The following is a 22983-nucleotide window of genomic DNA, read 5'->3' as shown; positions in this document are numbered from 1 at the left end:
CAAATATGTACAATCAGGCAAAATTAAATTAACACATTGACCTCTGCTTCTTCTGTGCAATTCTTCTCTGGGGATGTGCTGAAGCTACTCATGTTCATCATTGCCCCTTAGGTGATCTGAAATTTTAAATCTTTAAAGACAGCCATATAGTATCACCAAGACAATATTGGTGCTAAAATATGAGCCTTGGTTTTAAGGAGAAACTTGGGGGAGGGTCACTAAAAGTTGTTCAGTTTTTCATATGTGATTCATTCCTTCTTCTTTCTTCCTCCTTCTATTTGTTTCTGGGTCCAGTTCACTGTCTGTCTGTCAGTGATGCCTGGTGCTAAAAATCTTTATGAGGTTCCTATCCAACAGCATATTGTAGTTTGTACATCTACTTGATTTTTCCCATGGACATAGGTCAAACTCTTTTGACTGAATATAGATCTAATTGAAGAGACTTTGCAATGTTCACAAGCAGAAGCATCTGATGAATCTCACCAAGTAGAGGGAATTCCTCTTCCATTTGGATTCTGTATTGGATATCCTTCATGGCAATGGCAACCACCTTTGGCAGGCATACATCTCACTATCTATTTTATACCTTGTTAGACATTAAAAATCAGAGGATTATTGAACAAAATTAATTGTGTTACCGAATCTTTCAAAACCTTTAAAATATTTAGAGATATCTTGTTGGAGAGCCATTAAAGCAATGTTTTGCTCCATAAAATCAGATGCTTTTTTATAGTTAGCAAGCAATAATTACAGTGGAAATTGAAGGAGGGAGAAGAAAATGTTGTAATAACTTAAAAGGATAAAGGAAAGCTTCCAGGAAGAGGTGGTTCCTGAGCAGAGTGTTGAGGGAAGAAAAGTTTTCTGAAAAGTTTTATGGAACGAGGAGGGAGTAATTATAGGGGTGGAGGATAGCATGTGCAAATGCAATCAATTGGTCAACATTTATTAAGTACTTGATATGTATCAGGCAGTTAGAAGATGGAGCATTCAGTTCTGGAAAGAGTTAGTAATCCAGTCAGGCTGGACTGTAGATTTTGTGAGTAGGAGTAGTATAAAACATGGGTGGAAAGTTAGGAAGAACCTCGATTGTGGAGGACATTTAATGGTGGACTAAGAAGTTTATATTTTATACTAGAGTTAATGGGAAGATATTGGAAATTTCTGATCAAGGAAGTGACCTGATCAGACCTGTTCTAAGACAATTTGACAGTTCTGTGGAGAATAGATTCTAGAGAGGAGAGGTTAGAAGCTTGGGATCTAATTAGAAATATGTATACTAATAGTCCAAGTGAGAGGTGATGAGTGTGAACTAGGGTTTATGGGGATAGAAGGGAGCAAATGTCAGATGATGTGGAGATAGACTGACAAGACAGTTCTTTGGATGTTGGATTAGGGGAGAGAGAAAAATTAGGATTATTCTGAGATTACAAGGCTGGGTAACAGGAAATATGGTGGTCCTCTCAACTCAAGGAAGAGCTCTGTAAAGATTTGCAAATAATTTCTCCCTTTCTTACCCCAACTCCCATTTTTATTACACCTTATTGCCTCTTGCCCTGGCATGACCCTTTCTCAGCAAACAACTGATTCTGGCTAAAGCTAACCTGGCAGTCGCCAGGACAATTATCCACCATTCATCTGTTTATGTCCCTGCTTCCTTCTCCTTAAGTACCCTAGTTATTGCTGCCTCCAAATGCTGGAATGGTGGTGCAATTGTTCAAAGTGTATTTCATCTAGTTTCTACAGGGTTTCTCTATTTACAGTGTTAAACATTATTGATAATCCCACATATTGAAGTCTATTTTTTTCCATTGACTTCAGGAAACTGTTTTTGAAGATAGGACCAATGTCATCTGTTTCTGATCTCATTCCTAACTCTAGTCCTGGGGTCAGCAAATTATAGTCCACAGCTTATTTTTGTATGCCTCAAGCTAAGAATGGGTTTTTATCTTTTTTAAATAAAATTTTATTGTGTTTAAAAATATGAAAAGCATTCTTAGCTTGCAGCCTGATTTTGGGCCCAGACTTAACCTTCGGGCTGTGTTTGCTAACCTTTGTGTCTGGTCCATAGGCTTTCTCATTCCACTTTTCACCCATTCTCCTATTCTGAGAGTAGCATGGGAGAATCTAGACTAACTCACACATGTTCCCTGAAAGAAGATAGCAGAAAGCAATGAGGACATGAACACCTCATACATGATCTTCCTTTATTCCCAGCTCTTGAGGGGCATGAAGCTTTTTTTTTTTTAACATTTTAAGGTAGATCTGTGCTTTTTCCTTAGTTTATTTCTGGTAAAGTGTGATATAGCAAAAAAAAGGGAAAATTGAGGAAGAATAGTAGAAGGTAGACAGAGATTAGGAAGAGAGCAACATATGAATGTAAACCAGCAAGAGACTCAGGAAATGTAAAGCTGCAAAGGGGGAAATGCTACGATTTGGAGTTTCAAAATTCCCTATATAATGCTTTCTATGGAGCTATTTGTACTCTCATTTGTTGGTTAAGTACCAAGGCACACAACTACTCCGGGTTCAAGGTACTCTGTGGGTCAACACTCCTAAAATTATAGCACACAAGCCCCTACTGGTGCATATACATTTAATAGTCAGCTGGAGAATAAATTAGCTCATAGCAAAGGCACTTATTGAGCTGGCATCATAAGGCAGAATATTCTACCCATAAAGCTGGAGTGTACTCTCTCACAAATACACTCAGAATCAACAGGAAGAGGAGGTTCACACACAGTATCCGCTGGTCGAGGGGCACACCTGGCCCAGGCAACTCACATCTCTGGCAATACGGGGCCCTGATGACCTTTCTCTTTTTGAGGTGTCCTCATGCTGTCCCCTTCCCTCCATTCCCGGGGCATAGAGTCTATGCTTTGAAGATTGCTTAGCTGGGCTCCCTAGGCCTGTTTATCTTTACAACTCAATTCCTAACAGATAATAGCTAATAATAATAATAATAATGATGATGATGATGATGATGATGATGATGATGATAGTTATTTATATAGTGCTTACTATGTGTCAGGTACTGTGATAAGAACTTTATAATTACTATCTCATTTGACCCTTATAGCAACTGTGGGAGATAGGTGCTATTATTAATCCCATTTTACAGACCAGGAAAACAAGTTAAGAGACAAACCCAGGGTCTCACAGCTGGTAAAGGACTGAGGCTGGATTTGACCTCAGGTCTTTCTGACTCCAGGGTCAGCGCTCTCATTGTGCCACCTAGCTGCCAGAGAAGACTACTTCTCTCTTGACTCACAAAACTCCCCTGGTCTCTTGCTTTGGCTCAAATCCTATTGGGTGAGTAGCTCTTTTTCAAGATGTCATGTTCCATAAGGGGTGGGAGGGAAGAAATTCCCTCCCCCAATAAAAGGCATAAAGTGATTCCCTATAAAAACCTGTCTTTTACATAACTGTCTCTTCTCCCAACTGCCATAGCTCAGAGTCCTCAGAGCCATCTCCTGCCTTGACTGACTTCTCTAGAATATGTGATATATGAAGGGCCAACACAGATATGGCTGAGTTTTCAGCTAACCAATGGCCAGTAAGCCTTCTGATTCTATCAAGTTTTATTAAAGAATTTCATATTTCATAAAGGAAAAATAAAGTATAAACACTTCATTTAACACCTAAACCACCCATGGTCTTTGTTATGTGCGCCTTATATTCTACATATCTGAGGAATTGGGCTGGGGGAAATCAACTGATTTCAGGAGTCTTCTGATCAAATCCTTCCTATCAAACTTAAATGCAGATTTAACCTCATAGAGAGCAAATGCATTTTCTTATTTGAAAGTGTTTTTTTTTTTTAAAAACCAACTATCAACTTCTGCATTTTGGGTTATGGTTAAATGAAGGATAACTGAATATGGTGAAGTGGTGTCCCCCATGCTATTCAAGGGCTTCTTGAAAGGCCATGGGAATGTTGAGCAACCAATTTATTTGATGGGTGCTTTGAAGGGATGGGACTCTGACATTCCCACGGGGTATAAATATTTAAGTTCATGGCCATAAATTTAGGATCACTTGAAAAGACAACATGGGTGCATTCATGTTCTTAGTTTACAATACCTTTCCACCTGAGTGCACCTCCTGTCGTCCCTGCTGAGCTTTCACATAAATCACCCAGATGTTTAAACCAGTTTAAAGTTCATATATTGTGTGGTTTAAAAAAATCATCTGCAGAATCAATTTTACTCTAGTAATTGCAGATGGCACACTAGTAACATCTTACCTCAGGCTAAATCTTCCTTAACAAACATTGAATATTCTGTCATCATTTTTATCTATCCCATCTAAAATGTTAATTGCATACAAGACTTTAGAATTTATTTACCTGTTCTACAACTATCAATTTAATGAGCAGGAGTCAGTGTGTACCCTGTCCATAGTGTATCATGGATTATAGCAAATTATATTCTTTTGCTCACTTTGCCAAAGGTCAGAATCAAGTGATAAACAGAAGATGTGTTAGCCAATCTATTGCTTAGCATTCTGTGGAATACCATCTGCATGCAGAGAAATACATGATCTGTGTATTTCCTTCAAGGCCAATTATGAAAACTTTGCCAGCTTTGATGTTGCTGTGCTAATTACGTTGCCATCCAAATTCTTCCATTCAGTTTAGTAGGTTGTAAGTTTGTGGACTTATGAATTGGTTGAGCTGCCAAGGACTTTAGATATCAGACCCAAGGTGGTAGAACGATTTACCCAAGGTCACCTAAAGAGTGATTGGCAGAGCTGGGGTGCAAATCTAGGTTGCAAGTTGGTACAGTGGATAGAGCACTGGGGCTGGAAATAGGAAGACCTCAGTTCAAATTTAACCTTAGATATTTACTGTGTGACACTGGGCAAGTCACTTACCCAGTTTTGCTTCAGTTTTTTACCTGTAAAATGGAGTTAATAGCAGCAAGGATTGTTTTAAGGATCAAATGAGAGAATATTTGTAAAGTGCTTAGTACAGTGCTTGGAATTTAGTAGGCGCTTTTTTCCTTTCCATTATTTTTCATCCTGCTGTTCTTGAAGTCAGTGTTATTTCATCTTTTTATCCCTGGTTCCTAACACAGTATCTTACATACAATTAATAAATATATATTGAACTGAATTAAGCTGAATGGAAATTTCCCTAATAGAATCTAAGTTCCTTGAAGACAATGACTTTAATTTTGGAATCATCAGTGTAGTGGTTTACCTTGTGAACTAAGTAATATTTGTTGACTTCAGTTGAAAGTAATTTTTGAGGGGAAAAAAGCACCAGAATTTCCAGAATCATTTACTAAGTTATTCCTTCAAATGTATCACCTAATGAAAGAGAAAAGATGATACTATTTTGTCTAAATATTGCACGGTACTCACAGGTTAGCACTGAAACTGACTGTAAAACCAGTCTGGCTAAGTTTGGAGAATCTCATCACTGGAAAACTGGCCTTTGAGTGATATCTATCTATCTATCTATCTATCTATCTATCTATCTATCTATCTATCTATCTATCTATCTATCTAAGTATCTATCTATGCATTTTTTAAGTTGCCAAGGCATTAAGGATATGTGATCTGGGTCTGGGAGGAGATTACCCAGGCCAAGGAAATGAAGGATTCTTAAAGAAGTACGTGTGAAAAAGAAAGGTAAAGTGCTCTGTTATCAGACAAAACTTAAAATTACTTCCAGCTGGGGAATTTTTTTCAAAGAGAAACTTTGAATTACACATATTATTTTTTAAAACTTTATTAAGATAACCAGTTATTATTGTTCAGTCATGTCTGACTCTTTGTGACCCCAGAATTTTCTTGGCAAAGATACTGGAGTGGTTTGCCATTTCCTTCTCCGGTGGATTAAGGCAAACAGAGGTTAAGTGACTTGCCCAGGGTTACACAGCTAATAAGTATTTGAGGCCACATTTGAATTCAATCCATCCTTACTCTGACTGACTCTCTATCTACTGAGCTATCTAGCTGACTTAAATCAGTAAAATTAAAAAAAAAAACTATACATACATACACACATATGCATGTATATCTATATATGTATACATGTATGCATATATGTATGTGTATATATGTAAGTAAATATGTATATATTTAAAATTCTCATTAACAGCAGTATACACTAAAGTGAAAGATGTGAAAAAAGCTAATGTACTTGAAAGCTTTTTAGTGAGTTTTTAATTGAAAAATGATCTATAACACTAAGATACCCAATACCATTAAGTATCCTTGAATTTTAGCTAAAGCAGGAATTTTGGGCAGCTAGATGACGCAGTGGATAGAACACTGGGCTTAGAATCAGGAAGGCTCACCTTTATGGTTTCAAATCTAGGCTCAGACACTTGCTAGTTGTGTGACATGGATAAGTCACTTAACCCTGTTTGCTTCAGTTTCTCATTTGTAAAATGAGCTAGAGAAGGAAATGGAAAACCACTCAGTATCTCTGCCAAGAAAACCCCAAATGGGGTCACAAAGAGTCAGACATGACTGAACAACAGCAACAACAGAGAAATTTAAGATTTATTTTTGAAAGGACAAAACATTTGGAACAGAAAAAATAACTTCAGTATTGGTCATAACACTTCAAAGGCAAATTGATATGTATTTTGTCCCATTTGAAGCAGTGGATTTTATTTATATCCGAATACACAGAAAGAAATAGATCATATTTTCTAAAAAAGCCCCCAAAGTGAAGCCAGTAGTTTTGGATTGTCTCTATTTCTAAGAAATCTTGGCTTAGCTATTCCTTTTTTATTCATGGATGAGGGGGCAACATATTAGAATAATCCTTACCCTTTCTTCTCAGCAATTTTGTTTGCTTTTGTCAAAGTGCCACAATAAAATTAAAAAGCTGGGGTTAACAATTTTAACTTCAACTTCTTTCTGCTACCTCCCTATACACATAAGGGCAGACATTGCCCAAGAATAAAAAAAAATCAGGGTTAAATAATAATGTTTTGAGCCTTTGGGCCCAAAAGGAAAATAAGACAGAAAGCCACCTTCCTCTTTTCTGAGGAACCCAACCCACTAAATGACTTTGTCCATGGCTCCAAAACTTTTCAAGGAAGTACTTTCTGTCCTCTTTGTAAGCTCTTTCTTTGCATTGCAGTGTTAAGAAAGGAGACTGAAACATCTGGGTTCCTTTCACTTTGCCTCTATTACTTAAAGTAGGTATTTTTTGGAGTTTGGAATGCTCTGCTAAGACATTATTGACCATTGGAGCAACATACAAACCATGAACTCTCTTTAATATCCCTTTATTTTAAAATACATGTATTACTTTTATTGTTTGAGAGGAGGTGGCACGGTATGGTAGAAAGAGGACTAGCTCTGACTCCAAGGAAATCAAAGGACTGAGGTTTGAATGTGTCCTCAGATACTTACTTCTTGTGTGACATGAGGCAAACTAGTTACCTTCTCTGGGCTGCTATTTCCTCATTTGAACTAGATAACCTCTGAGGTCCCTTCCAGATCTAGATTTAGGATAATCTATAGAATACCTCAAAAAAGTAGATATACATAGTAATGTGGGGAAAGCTTTATATATTTCCAAAAGTTTAACTCTTAAAACATTTGTTTATATTTATGTATGAAAATTTCTAGTATTATAGTGTTTTGCAAAATGGCTTTTGCCTCTGTATAGACTAAGGATAATCATTACCCTTAGCTACAGGAGTTTTTCCTAAGGTGTGCCATTGCCTATGCCAGGCTATGCTGCTTTTCTGGAAAGGTCATCTAAACCTAAACCACATTGGGAAAATTGCTGATCTGACATAATTGTAAGCTCCTGGAGGGCAGGGACCAGGTCTTCATGGTGTAGTGTGATGCACTGGGAAGAGCATAGGAACCTTATCTCCTGCACTCGCTAGCGGTATGACCGTAGGAAAGTCACCTAACTCTTCTAATCCTGTTTCCTCATACTTATAATGCTTATCTCCTAGGGATACCTTGAGTATCAAATGATATAATGTTTGTAAAGCACAGGATCCTAAAGCTGGAAGAGACCTTAAAGGTCATCTGTTGTTTTTCAGTTGTCTGACTCTTCATGTCCTCATCTGTAGTTTTCTTGGCAAAGATACTGGAGTGGGTTTGCCATTTCCTTCTCCAGCTCATTTTACAGATGAGAAAACTGAGGGAAACAGGGTTAAGTGACTTGCCCAGGGTCACACAGCTTGTAAATGTCTGAGGCCAGATTTGAACTTAGGAAAATGAGTCTTCCTGATTCCAGGCTTGGCACTCTGTGTACTATGGTGTCACCTGACTACTCGAGAAGTCATCTAGTCCAACATTTGACAGATGAGGAAACTGAGTCCCAGAGAGGCTTAATCATTTGTCCAAGGCCACACAGTGGTAAGTAGCAGAGACAGGATACCAACTTGGGTCTTTTAAAAATTTATAATATTTAATAATATATTTAAAATTTTATCTCCCTCAGTGCCTAGCAAAGCATAGTATGCATTGTTTGTTGAATGAAAGAATCTATTATTCTATGACTCTATAGAACTGACCTAGAGAGAGTCTGCTAAAGAAAAGAAAAAGAGTGATGTAGTCCTTAGTAAAATTTCCAAGCAAGCAAAATATGATGTGCAAAAGCCCATTTTCCCTCCTTGACAATTTTATACAAGGCTGCATGATTTTTTCTTCCTTCCTTTTCTTCTCTTTCAGTTCTCTTTGTTCTCCTGGTGTCCACTGGAGACCTACTTCCTGGTATTCTGTCTCCCACTGTCTCCCACTCAGCAGACAATAAATGTTCAGTTGTGTTAGTTAGTTGATGAGTTCCCAGTGCTCTCAGGCTATTGCTTTCTTTCATGAGTGGAAATGATAATGGATTCAGAGTGAGAGGATCTGAGTTCAAATTCAGTCTTACTTGCAATCTGTGTGACCTTAGATAAGCCATTTAGAGTCACTAGGACTCATGTTTCTCATCTGTAAAATGAAAGGGTTGGATTAGATTTCCTCCAAGACACTTTCCAGTTCAGAATCCTATGGTTTTATGATTTTGCAAACTCATTCTCACTATCTCATAAATACCCTCTTCAGTTTTGAAGGAAAAGAGAAAAATGTTGTTACTCAAATAAATGACTCATTAATGGTGAGTCTGGATATAGGAAATACGTTTGGGGGAGGGCTTTTCCCTAGATCCACTAAAATCATCCCAATGAATACATGCCTACTGTAGTCACCCCTAAAATCATTTTGTCCAATGTGAGATATTTTTGGAGCTCTTTATAAAAGGTGAGCAGGAGGATGAGAGGATTAGAGAACATACCAGTTGAAGGAATAGAGGAAATTTAGTCTGGGGAAGGGCAGACATGAAGGATATAGGGATGATGACATGATAGTTGTCTTTAAATATGTGGATGGTTATGTGACAGAGGGATTAGACTTATTCTATTTGGCCACAGAGGACAGAACTCTCATCAAGGGGTAGAATTTGCAGAGAAGCAGATTTTAGCTTGATGTAAAGAAGAAAAACCTTCTTGACAATGAAAACTGTCCTAATTGTCCCCTCTATTGGCTGGAGGCAGGAAGACAAGTTAGAAGACTATTAACAACAGTCCACTTAAAAAGTAATAGCAAATATAAGAAATGATGAGCAGACAGATTTCAGAAAAACCTGGAATGACTTATATGGATTGATGCTGAGTGAAATGAGCAGAACCAGGAGAACATTGTACACAGTAATAGCAACATTGTGTGATGATCAACTATGACTAACTTAGCTCTTCTCAGCAATACAACGATCACAGACAATTCCAAAAGACTCATGATGGAAAATGTTATCCACATCCAGAGAAAGAACTATGGAGTCTAAATGCAGATAGAAGCATATTATTTTCCCTTTTTTGTGTTTTTGTTTATTTTTCGTGTTTTTTTCCTTTGGTTCTGTTTCTTCTTTCACAACATGACTGATGTGGAAATGTTTTGCATTATTGCACATGTATAACCTATATCAAATTGCTTCTCATCTTGAGAAGGGGGTTTAGGTGGAGGGGAGAGAGGGAGGGAAAAATTTGGAACTTAAAATCTTTCAAAATATGAATGTTGAAAATTGTCTTTACATGTAATTGGAAAAAATGTTATGAAAAAGTGATAACAGAACAAATTATCTCCTTTGTTTTTCCTTCCCCTCAAATCTACTCAGATAGTAGTTTTAACAGTTGTATGTTAATTAGCCTTGCTTGCTGCTTTGTCCAATGGAACAGGCTGACGCTGGATGGAATGGATTTCCTCTGCTTGGTGGTCTTCAAACAAAGGTTGGATGACCATTAGTGGGGGATGTGGTAGAGAAGATTTTTGTTGAGGTACAGATTGGAATAGATGGACAATGAAGTCCTTGACGCCCCTAAGATTCTTTGATTCCATATTTTTTCATGCCAATCAGTGGTATATGTGAGAATTTGAGGAAAATAATGAAATTCCAGAAATAGCTATGGGACATTAAAAATATAAGTAACCAATGATGGTGGGCAGCAATCGATGAACCTGCAGCTGGGGCAAGTAGGGCCACTTCTTTTAATGCCCCAGAGGGGTTATGGTACTGAAATTGAATAAGATACCCTGCAAAGGAAAAAGTTTACAGAAAAGGTTAATTAACACAGTCATAATTATTACCTGAGCAGATTTTGGGGGAGAGGCAACCAAAGAGATCGGTTTGCTTTGCTATCACTTTTTAAGTAGACTGTTGTAATAATCTTCTAACCTGTCTTCTTGCCTTCGGTTAAGCTCCTAGGTGAAGAGGAAGGGAATAAAGGTTTATATATTACTTACTATGTGCCAGGCACTAAGCTCAGCATTTTTACAAATATTATTTCATTTAATCCTCATAACAACTCTGGGAATTAGGTGCTGTAATTATCTCCATTTCATAGTTGAGGAAATTGAGGCAAACAGAGGTGACTTGCTCAGCATCACATAGCTAGTAAATGTCTGAGGTTGGATTTGAACTTACTTCTTCCTGATTCCAGGCTCAGGGCTCTATCAAATATGCCACCACCCTAATCTATCCATCCTTCACATTGTTGGTGAAAGATCTTTCTAACGGATGGATCTGACCAGGTCATTTTCTGGCTCAAAAGCCTTTATTTAATAGTTTCCTGTTGCCTATTCCTGTTGATAAAATACAAATTTCTTAGCCTGGCATTGGAAGCCCTCTACAATCTGGTTTCCGATTATCTTTACAGACTTGTTTTTATCAAACTCCTCTTCTCATACTCTACCTTCTATCTAAGGGGAAATAAAGGCTGTTCCCAGATTTCATATTGCCTTGGAAGCATTTGCACCTGGCTGGAATGTATTTCGTTCTACCTTTGCCTAGTGAAATCCTTTTCCTTCAGATCCTAGCTCAGGTCTCTAGCTTCTTCAGGAAATTGATTGTCCTCAGCTGAAAGTGATTTTTCCTCATCTTGAGTTTTCCTAGAGCACTTCCTCTTTCCTGTTTTCCCATAACACTGTATTTTGTCTACTATCTGTTTGTGTAATAGTCAAAATGCATAGCAGATAGAGAGCTAACCTTTGAGTCATAAAACCTGCTTCTAACACACACTGGCTATAGGATAGGCAACCACCACTATATTCATCTACAAGTCATTCAACCTTTCAGTGTCCCAGATAACTCTCTAAGGCAACAAATTGCAAAGCAAATGTACAAAAGCACATGTGGAGGTACTTTCCTCCCTGAAGGTTCCTTATGCTGATGCCAGGTCAAAAACATACTATATTTTTATAGAGTCTAAAATTTACAAAACACTTTCTTATAACAAGACAGTAAAATGAAGCAGTAGGAATATTATTTATTTTGTTTCTTAAAGACTGATAGCAAGAAAATCTATCAGTGAAGGCATTCCCCCCTCTCCCATCATCAGTGGATTTAAAGAAATGAATTGCTGTTGGAATTTTCTTGCAGGTTTTCAGAGCGGACTCATTGAATGGAAAGGACAGCTGTTGTGAATAATCAAGTACCTAGAGAGGAAGGAGAAGAAATAGAAAGAGAGGTGCTAACTGTTCTCTTCTTCACTGGCCAACCATCATCAATGATGGGAAGGAGGTCACAACTTTAATTTAACTCTTTGTCTACTCTGGCTAGAGTGTGGAGACTTAAAAAACCCTTCAAAATCAAAACTTTCTTCCAGGCAGGGGTGGTGTGCGGATGGGGTGAGGGGAGGGATTGGTATTCTAAAGCAGAAAAAGAGGAATGACCTGAAGGATGATTCAAGGAAGAACTTTAAACATTTTTCTTTACAAATTATTTGGAGAGGACGGTCTGAAGAAGTCGAACACTTGGCTAAATAATGACCAAAAGGTCATTGTAACACTTAATCTTTGAGAGTTCCTCAGAACATTGAAAGGTTAAGTGCCTTGCCTAAAGTTACATAGCCAATGTATATATTATATGCTATCTTCTTCCTCTCCCTCAGGGCAGCTAGGTGGTGTAGTGGATTGAGTACTAACCCTGGAGTCAGAAGGACCTGAGTTCAAATTCAGTCTCAGACATTTACTAGTTGTGTGACCCTGGGAAAGTCACTTAACCCTGTTTACCTCAGTTTCATCATTTGTAAAATGCAATGAAGAACCAGTATCTTTGCCAAGAAAATCCCAAATGGGGTCACGAAGAATTGGATGTGACTAATTGATCAAACCCCCCATCCCCCCAGTAAATTCCTTGAGGGCAGGGATTGTACTGTTTTTTTTTTTTTAAGTACAAGTATGTATGTATGGCCAGTGCTCAGCACAGTGTAGGTGTTTAATAAATGTTTGTGTGTGTATGTATGTTTAAAAAGGTGCTTAACTCAGAGTTATAAGGCTTTGAATACCTACTCAGCCACTTACTACTTAGGAGATCTTGGGCAAATCACTTTTCTCTGGGCCTCAACTTCCTCACCTCTATAATGGGGGAGGGTTTATCTAGATTAGGAGTTCTTTACTTGAAGTGGGTGAACTTAAATATATATATATATATATATGTGTGTGTGTGTGTATATATATATATATATAACTGTATTTCAATATAATTAATTTGCTTCATAATTCTGTATATTATTTTATTCATTTAAAAACATTTTTCTAAGAAGGGGTCCATAGGCTGCCAAAGAAGTCTATGGTTACAAAAAGATTAAAAACACGTAGCCTAAATGATCTCTCAAGTTCCTATCAAATAGTATGATCTCATTATATGAACTGATCTTTAAAAAGTCTGTTGCTGAAATTTTTATCTGTGCTCCATTTTAAATTATTGCAATGATAATTGGGCAGTTAGGTGGTATGGTGAATATAACAACTTGGAGTCAGCAAGACCTGAGTTCAAATCCCGATTCAATGCTTACTAGTTGTGTGACCCTGGACAAGTTATTTAGCCCCTATTTACCTCAGTTTCATCATCTGTAAAATGAGATAATAGCACCTACCTTCCAGGGTTGCTATGAGGATAAATGAATTAATAACTATGAAGTGCTTATTATTATTATTGTCTGCTGCTACCACCCAGCCCCAGGAACTTGATAACTAATTTGGAAATTAAACTTTAAGTTGCATCAGCACACTTCAGAATGTGATCACATTTTTGCCATAAATTACACCTTGTCAAGAAACCTTCAGTTTTTTCTGGGGGTAGGGGATGGATGGACATTTTCTTCTTAGATTTACATGTTGATTTGGGGACTAATGCAGCCTACCATTTTATTCCCTGTCTTAGACCTTTTCTTTTCTTTTCTTTTCTGATTTCCATGACCTCTTGTCATGATCGGGAATCATTTATATTTCAAGCTGTTCTTTTTTCCCCCAGGATCTTAAACATACCTAGAGTCCAATTGTTTTAGGTGTTGCTCTGATTAGCATCTTCCTTTCAGGCTTTAAATTGGAGGAAAGCAGTGGCAGCTTGGAAACTCAGGGTCCTGATGTTCACTAGCTGTAGGAGAGATGAAATGATGTTCCCAGGTGGTGGTATCTCTGGAAAACACGAAAAACTGCAAGGAGTGAACATTTAAGTTGAGTTAAAGTGTTTAAATGAACTACTAGGGTATTAAGTGAATGAAGATTTAAACAAAGTGTCTTTGCCTAGGGAAGAGTCACAACCATTTAGGCTGCCAGCAATGGAGGAGTTAAAAGTTTTAGGAACATGAAATGCTCCAAGAAAATAGTGAGAGCCCCACCAGCAGTCTTGACCTTTATTTCTAGGGTCCAAATCCAGACAAGGGTCCTAATTAGCTGTAGAGGAATCAAGAGCTTTGGCAACATACCAGCAGACATTTTTAAAAAAAGAATCCAGTAAATAAAAGAGCCATTTTCTGTCACAAAGGTTAAATTGGAGCAACATTTGTCCAACTGCTCGGTATTTCTGGCTCCCACTTAATTCCTTTCTTAAAAAAAAAAAAGAATTCTATTTCACCCAATTTCCCTGCCTCTATATTATCCCCCTTAGATTTATTTTTCCCATTCTTACTACATTAATTGTAGGCTTTATTCTTTTTCAAGCTCTTTATTCTCTTTTGTTAGACTAATGTGTGTCTCTTAAATGTTTTAGACTACGCATCCTATTAACATTTTATTTTTATAAAATAAAACTCTTGCCATTTTCCCATACTTAATTTTTTTCCCTAAAAAAATCATCTTTCTCTGGCTCCTTCCCTTTTTATCTCTGACGTACTTTTGCTTGGTGTTAATATTCTGGACAACCTGCTGCAGGTAGGAGGACAGTCTTACCTGCATGGATTTCCTACCTAGAAAGCTCAAAATCTAAACTATAGATGAGACCCAAATTTTGAGCAAACGTACACAACAACACAACACTTTGGCTCAGAGTGTTTTACAGGGCTGAAACCACTGTAATTCTCTGGTTACTTTCCTTCTGAAAGTTGAAATTGGAGTCAGTGTGAATACAGGGGAAAGAAAGTACATGGTCCTGGAGGTTTGAGGAGCTGGGTTCTGTCTCTGACATTGACTATTTGTGTCATGTTGTGCAAGTTGCCTACCCTCCCTCAATCTCAGTTTCCTTATCTGTAAAATGAGGAGGATTTTCTGAGATCTCTGGCACATCTATGAGGCTAACGTATTTTGTGCTGCCTTGTTTGTTACCAGTCTGTTGTATTCTTTTACATTTTCAAGCCTTTCATTCATTATAGCAAAATTCAACCTCCTAAATAGAAATAGAATTAGATTTCAAATCAAGAAAATATTTTTATAACCTCAAAATAATTAGAGGCTAGAATTCTCCCTTTTTGCTGTAGTTGTTCCACCTAAGGGATTGATCAAAACGCCACAAAACAAAATTTAAATCCAGAGAGAGAGAGGGCTTAGCCAAATAGATGTTATCTTTAATAGTCATGATCCTGTTTTTAAAGTGTGTTTGTGTAGTTTCTAAGCAACATTACTTTCATCTCTAAACAGACTCAAATTTTAAAAAAATGCTTAGCAGTTTCTCCATTTCTTGAGTTGAACATCAAAGCTATGTAGCACTATGTAGTCTGTTACTTCTTTTAACATTTGCACCTTTCTCTACTTCAAGCAGCATGTATGTTCGATGGAAGAGGTGCAGTATATACATCTCATAGCAAACTGATTAACAAAATTGTAACCTTTTTTTTTTGTCCTAACATATGTACCTGTTTAGAAGCTAACAACATGCCGCTCTGTAGAAAGTTCTCTTAGAACTTGGCTATCAAAGGAGAGGGTGTGTCTAGATATATAAACAGAGATGTATGTAGGTGAGAAGCATGTGTCTAATACATCCTGGTAACGTGACTATGGTTGTGTTTTTTAATCTCCCTCGGACCTTCCAAATAGAATTAGGTGGTCAGATTTACCCAGTTTTGACACATTGATCAAAAAAGGCACTTTCTGAATGTCTATCTTATTTTATGTTTCATTTAATAATAGCTATAATAGCCAAGGCTTATATAGTGCATACTATGTTACAGACACTATGATAAATGCTTTACAAATCATTACTTTTTATTATTACTTCATTTGAGCCTCACAAAACCTTGGAAGGTAGGGCTATTATTATGCCCATTTTACTTGAGGAGATTGAGTCAGATGGAGGTTAAATGACTTGGCCAGGGTCATACACCTAGTAAGCATCTGAGATTAGATTTAAGGTCTTTCTGATTCCAACCGCAGGGCTCTATCTGTTGTGTCACCTAGCTGCAGCTGTAGCTGCATGGGCTTGATTACCCCTCAGGTTCTTTCCAACTTTGAGAGTTGGTTCTATAAGGTGGAAACATTAAAAAAAAATTCTGCCCACTTAGCTTTTCATGATAGAAACCAACATTTCACTTCAATTTAAATGACAATAGTTTATAAACATGGAACATGTTTGATTTCTATATTTTTGATTTATGCAGTACTCAATTAACCATCCCACTTAATCTGCTTGCCTGTAGTTGGCTTTGTTCTGAACTCCATGGCACTGCTGTTGGGTCTTACTCTCTCATCGGTGTTTCTAGTGTGAGAAGGGTTATCACATCCTTCTGCTTGGGGGAAAGACAAAACAGTGTCACAGTGACTGTGCTGCCTGAATACAGGAAATCAGGTCTTGTAATTATTTCATGTTCTAGCCAGCATGTGCTTTGTTATTTACGACACACCCAGAGCCGATGGATAGCTCTGGTATGTTATTACTGCTTTTTGCCAGCCTGCTCCAAGCAGTGTGAAAAGCAACTTTAGCCTGGGAAAATGAGTGGATGCCATTGAATGTGTCTGAGGCATCAACAACTGACAAATGTTCCCAAACGCTTGCTGATGTCATTGCTGAGGCTTATATAGAGCCAAGGATATTAAGCGACAGGAAGAAGTGTTGGTTGGGGCTTTAGAAGCAGAGATGACAAAGACAGGCTAATGGGAAAAATTAAGAAGAAAGAAAAAGATAGCAAGGAAGGAAAGAGAGAAGGGAGTCCTTTAACCCATTGTTTCTTTGTTGATATCTGGTTTTTTTTTTTTGAAAAAAAGGCTAAGGTTGAGTTCAAGATGCATGCTATCTAGTGTGAGGAAATACAATAGTTTGATAGAGCTTCTCAGTTCTTATTGTCAAAAGGATAAAAAAAACTAATAAACTTGAAAGTAAATAAGATGCTCCCTCCCACCTCCATTTTAAAATGCATATCATAGTGTTTACTTGGTAGGACCAATTATTTTAAAAAAAACCAGGTTTCAAGAAAAAGAGTCACTCTCAGGCAGAGACCTTACATGACAAATTTCGTCCCACAGTGGATTAAAATGGCTGAGAGGAGATGCTAACATAACCTCAACTCTAGCGGTGTGAACACACCACTGTAATAATTCATTTAGAATGATGACACCTGAGACCTAATTTAAAAGTCCTAGATGAATACTAGTCTCACATTCAACCCTGAGGGCTGCTGCAAACATTCCAAAGAAATCCTAAGAACTATAGTGAGCCTAATTGAATTGGACTTAAATGGACCATTGAGATGGTCTCACTGAGCTCAGGGGAATTCATATTGTCTATACTGTATCAGAATCACAGCTTGAACGGAATAACTGGTTACATTCAATCATGTTACTGTAACTCATGCTTGAGGTAAAGGGGAAACCTTTTGCTATCAGCAAGACTGGATGGAAAACAATTTCAAATCACTTTAAACCCAGTTGGCAACTACTTTGCCAATTATGGAATCCTGTGGGAAAGGTGTGTGCGAGGGCTCAGAACTAAATGATTTATGTCAGGCTTCAGTGCCTCCTGAGGAATATGTGAGAGCCTGCAGAGGAGGGGCTAGTGGCTAATTATTTCTCCTAAGAATACTTCAGCAAGGTAATTTGTGCTTGCAGATGAGTCACACCGCAGACTGGATAAAAGGCGAGGTAAGCAGAGAAATTCCTAAGATCCATTTAGTGACTGATAAAAGGGAAACAGAAGGAATCAACACTCTCCCCTCTCTACACCCTGAGACATTTCAAGATATAAAATAGAAAGAGCAAACTTAATTCCAAGCTTTAACTGGCAAGTGAGATCAAACTCTGTAATTTGTACCGCAGGTATTGTGTCGGGCACTTTACAATGCAGGGTTACCAGCATAAATGACATGCTATAACTCATCAGCTGGACAACTGGGAATCTGGCTCAGGGTATAAATGACCCTGAAAAATTCTCCCTTTTCTTCTAATTTGTTTTTGATGATCCAGCTTGCAAGAATGAGTGGTCCTAAACTCCTGAAATGTTTCCAAAAGAGGAATTCCACTCCCTGACCCTGCTCTTTGTGTACTATGTATGATGATATATATGGAACTGAGAAATTATCTTAGGAGTCAACCCAAGGATATTAATACCATCCCCTCCTTTCCCCCCAAGGCAATAAAAATCAGCAGTGGGCCTTTATGTCATGTAACTTAGAGAGAGCTATATGAGTTCTCAAGTAGGCTTTTCAAATCCTTTCATTATCTGAAGGATTTTGAGGCTAATTTTGGTAATCTGAAAGAGATTTGTCACTAAGATCACAATGAATGTACAGCAATAGCTATCTTTCTTGTTAAAGCCACCTGATGAGTTGTATTTGGTTCTAGTTGTTGCCTTCCCGTCATTACAACTAATAGCAGATTAAGGTTTTGGGCTAGCGGGCAGCTCTGAGTAGCTCTTTAACGATTTTCATCTTGTGCATCCCTAGAAAACACTTCTGACCAGTGAACCCATAACTGCAAATGACATGGGCAAGCTTCATTGCAAATGATACAACTGGTGGGATCTTTGAGCTCATTTGGGATAGTTTCTCATGGGGAGTCATTCCACCAATGGGATTTTGTCATAAAGAGTTTGCTTTTCCAAAGTCCTGGATGAAGCAATGGGTTAGTTTGAGGCAGTGTGCAAAATGTTGGAAAAGAATACCAGAGGTGATATCAGAAGATTTGAGTTCAAATCCTGGCACTGCCACTTCCTTGGGAAAGTCACTTAGCCTCCTTTTCTGTCTTAGTTTCCTCACATGCAAAAGAAGGGTGATGACCTCGAACTACCTTTCTCACAGAGTTGTTTTGAGTATCAAACAAGCTAATAAAGTGCTCTATCAGTCTGTCACTAAGCATTAATTAAGTGCCAACTCTGTGCCAGGCACTACAGTAGATGTTCTATAAAAGTGAGCTGTTTTATTATTTATTTCCACATGAGAGTTGTGTTCAGCCGTTTGATATCCAAATAGGCATCCTATCACGATCCTGGATCAGCAAGGAAGAAGTCTGGAACTTTATGTGAATTGGATGAAATGTTGATTTCTAACTAGAAGTAATCTTAGCTTGTTGAATAAGCCATAGGAATGACCTATGTGTTGGGAAAGGGATGACAGTATGATAGTGGCAAGACATTGAGAAATCTAGGTTGTAGTTTTGACTCTGCTACTAACTAGCAATTCATATCACTTCTCTGGGCCTGGTTTTCCCCAAATGTAAAATGAGGGATTGGATCAAATGATCCCTAAGTTTTCTTCTAGCTCTGATCCTCTGATCCTGTTACCAGAAATAATAATAACAAGGAAGATACTAAAGGATGAGGGCCTTTTGTTTCATAAAACATCTTACCTCTGTCAGCTCCAGATCTTTCTTCTCTGCTTCCCATGCCAGTGGGAGAGGGAATACTTCCTGGACGCTATCTGGCCAACTCACACTTCTAGGCCTGTGTTGTAGCTGTGGCATCTTTCATGGCTGTGCCCTCCAGCAACCATCTGTGCCTCTCTGCTGTTTCAGTCTGACTTTCAGGTGCCACTTTTCTCTACCTCCAAAGCTTCCTTCTGCTTCTTTCCTCCAAGTTACTTTTGCCATCTGCTTGAGATCGCATCTGCTCCTGGTTTTTCTTCAAAGGGAGTATTATTTACTGCTCTTCTGTGAGATGACCTTTTACAATTTGCTTTGGGTGTGCGTGTGTGTGTGTGTGTGTGTGTGTGTGTGTGTGTGTGTATGTGGGGATTATCATACTATTTTCAGTTCTTTGATAGGTTGATAGACATACCTAACTTCATACACATGAGCGAATCTGGAAATGGTAAAGATCTTTCCCTTTTCTACCTCACTTACAATCACCTCTAAAGAGGAGGTCCTCTCTACATACCAAATATTTAGAGTAAGGGGAATGAATTCCTTTCAAATCCTTAGCAGTTAGTGCTAAGGTCATGAAAATTACTTTGAAGTTTCAATAAGCCTCCAAAAGGCACTTGGCAACAATGGAGGGGTTGGAGAAAAGCTATCTATTGCCCTGAATTTCTATTGTTACAACAAAGTCCTTGTCCTGTATATAGAGTATTCACAATCTACTTTTGACATATATAGGTTTTCAGACAATAGGAACTAAGTCCTATCAAACATCTACACAGCACCTATTGCTTAGAGGGAGGTTAGTGGGTATCAAATGATGACAGCATTACATATGGAGTTGGCAATGCTGCATATGGAGCCTCAGACAGAATATTCGATCCGAAGTCTACACACTTGAGTTTCAATCCCAGCTCTACTTACTGCTAGGTCATCCCTTTGAACTGTTGTTTCCTCGTCTGCAAAATGAGAAGCAATTGGACTAGATGACTTTGTAGGCCCCTTCCAACTCTAAAATTCTATGATCCTAAGTCTTTGCTTTGAGTCTATAGTGGGGGAGGATTGAGTGTGATAGATTTAAGGCCATAATATGCTTAACACCCTTCAGGAAGTAAATATTCTGCTCTGGAGAGAGATGTAATTAAGATAACCCAACTACTGGGGTGAAGTTCTCAATCTAACTAGCAGGACAGGTGGAATATGGTTTTGTTGATAGCTCCAGGCACTGCAGGGATCAAATATTCCTGCATGCCTGTCTGGGATGCAAGGTACTGCCAACCAACTGAAGTTTGTTTCTGCCACATTTACAGAACGTGCTAATTGTCCTTCCGGCCCCCTAGGGAGATGTGCTATCTGATTGCTTTACGAATTGTCCTTGTCTTTCAGAAAGAACACAGGTTGTGTCTTCATTTAGAAAAGGTAACAGCTGCATTTGTAATGCATTTCTTCTCTAGTCTCCAATGTTAACAGGAGAGGTGGAAAGATAAAAAAAATAATAAAATCCAGCTTGCTGAAAAATAGGGCAGAGGATAATTATTTCAGCAATAATAAGAATAAGGGAGCTGTTTTCTAGTCCATGATTGTACTTTCCCACTGAAGGTAACAATCTTGACTTAAAAGTCCTAAAAAACAAAAGAAGTGCACAATTTCCCCAAGATTAATGATTTTGGAAATGATCCTTACTGCCATTTTTCCTTTCTAGTGGAAACGCATAGGTGACTTAATGATGAAAAGTAATATAACCCACAAGGACTATCATCAGATAATATTAAAGCTCATTCCAAGTTTCTCTGTTCATTGTTGGTTTGTGTTCTCAGAAGACAAATAGTAAAGTAGGTGCTGCTGTTTTCCCGAGTATTATGGGGTAAGTATTACATTTGGAAGAGCGAGGCCATCTGGAGACTAGAAGATAAATTGCTGCGATTGTGGTTAGAGAAGACAGAGGCTCCTTAATACAAACCTGACAGAGATGAAGTATTTCATTTTTCCTGGCAGAAATCAGTGTGATAAGAATAGCCGTTTTAAGGGATAAATTCTTTCATTTAAATGTTGATTCTTTTTTCTCTTTAGCATCCAAAAATATACTTTAATGTTCAAAGTTATCAATTCCATCAGTGGGCTTGTTGTCTCCAGTGAAGCAAGTGAACAGTTAGTGGACGAGCATTTGTTAAGAGCTTACTATGTGCCCATTTCAGTGCTGAGGTAGCAACTCCTTCATGCCTTAGGAGACAGTTTTATAAGTTGTAAAAAAAAATAAAAGAAGAAAAAGTAAGAAAAAGAAAAATCAAGTTCTTAATTAGCTAAGCATAGGATTAGGGGTAGCTAGGTGGCACAGTGTATAGAATGCCTGACCCGGAACTCTGGAAGACCTGAGTTCAAATCTGTGAATAGAGCATTAGGTCTGGAGTCAGGAAGACCTGAGTACAAATCTGGCCTCAGATACTCATTAGCTGTGTGACCCTGGGCAAGTCACTTAACCTCTGTTTGCCTTAATCCCCTGGAGAAGGAAATGGCAAACTACTCCAGTATCTTTGTCAAGAAAACCCCAAATAGGGTCACAAAGAGTTAGACATGACTGAACAATAACAAGCAATAGAGTAGGAAAGAAATGATGAGTGAAGAGATGAGGAGAGATGTTGTAGAGGTAGAAATGATGGGATTTGGGACTTGATTGGATATACGGGAATCAGGAAAGTGAAGAATCAAGCATGACACTGAGATTGTCAACCTGGATGACTGAAAGTGCCCTTGACAGAAACAGGGAAGTTTGGACAAAAGAAGAGTTTGGGATAAAAGATAATGTAATAAGTTCCACTATGGAGATCACACAGCATCCATGTTGCTCATACTGTGAAACTCACTCTGACCCACCCAAAAAGGGAGAGCAGGGCTCTTATTCCTTAGTCACTGCCCAGCACAGAGCCTGCCCTCTGAGGGTGCCTGTTCCATCCAGGAGGTGATTTGGGGGGAATGGGAGCAGTGGAATCAGAGTTTGGAGGAGGATTTCCCCAGTGATTCCCTGTGTGGCTATTATTGGGAGAGGTACAGGAAGCGAATGTTAAAATACAATTAGTGAAAGGTAGATGTGGTTGTGTTGGAGATAAGCCCCACAATTTGGGAGGGTGGGATGTAAACCATTTTCCTATCTTTTGATAGGCCCCTTTAGGGCCATGTCACAGATTTCCAAGGGGCCACAGCCCGCATTTTGGAACCCACTGATCTGGAGGATTATTGGAATATATAAATATGTATATATGTGTATATATGTGTGTATATATATGCACATATAGAAAGCATTATATATATACATATATACATTATATATATATACATATATACACATTCATATATAAATCATATCTTTTTTTCTTTTCTTTCCTTCTTTCTTTCTCTCTCTTTCTCTCCTTTCCTTTCCTTTCCTTTCCTTTCCTTTCCTTTCCTTTCCTTTCCTTTCCTTTCCTTTCCTTT

This window comes from Vombatus ursinus, unplaced genomic scaffold, assembly GCF_900497805.2.
Source record: "Vombatus ursinus unplaced genomic scaffold, bare-nosed wombat genome assembly UNPS02015255.1, whole genome shotgun sequence".
NCBI lineage: Eukaryota > Metazoa > Chordata > Mammalia > Diprotodontia > Vombatidae > Vombatus > Vombatus ursinus.
Note: the sequence above shows the minus strand (reverse complement) of the source record.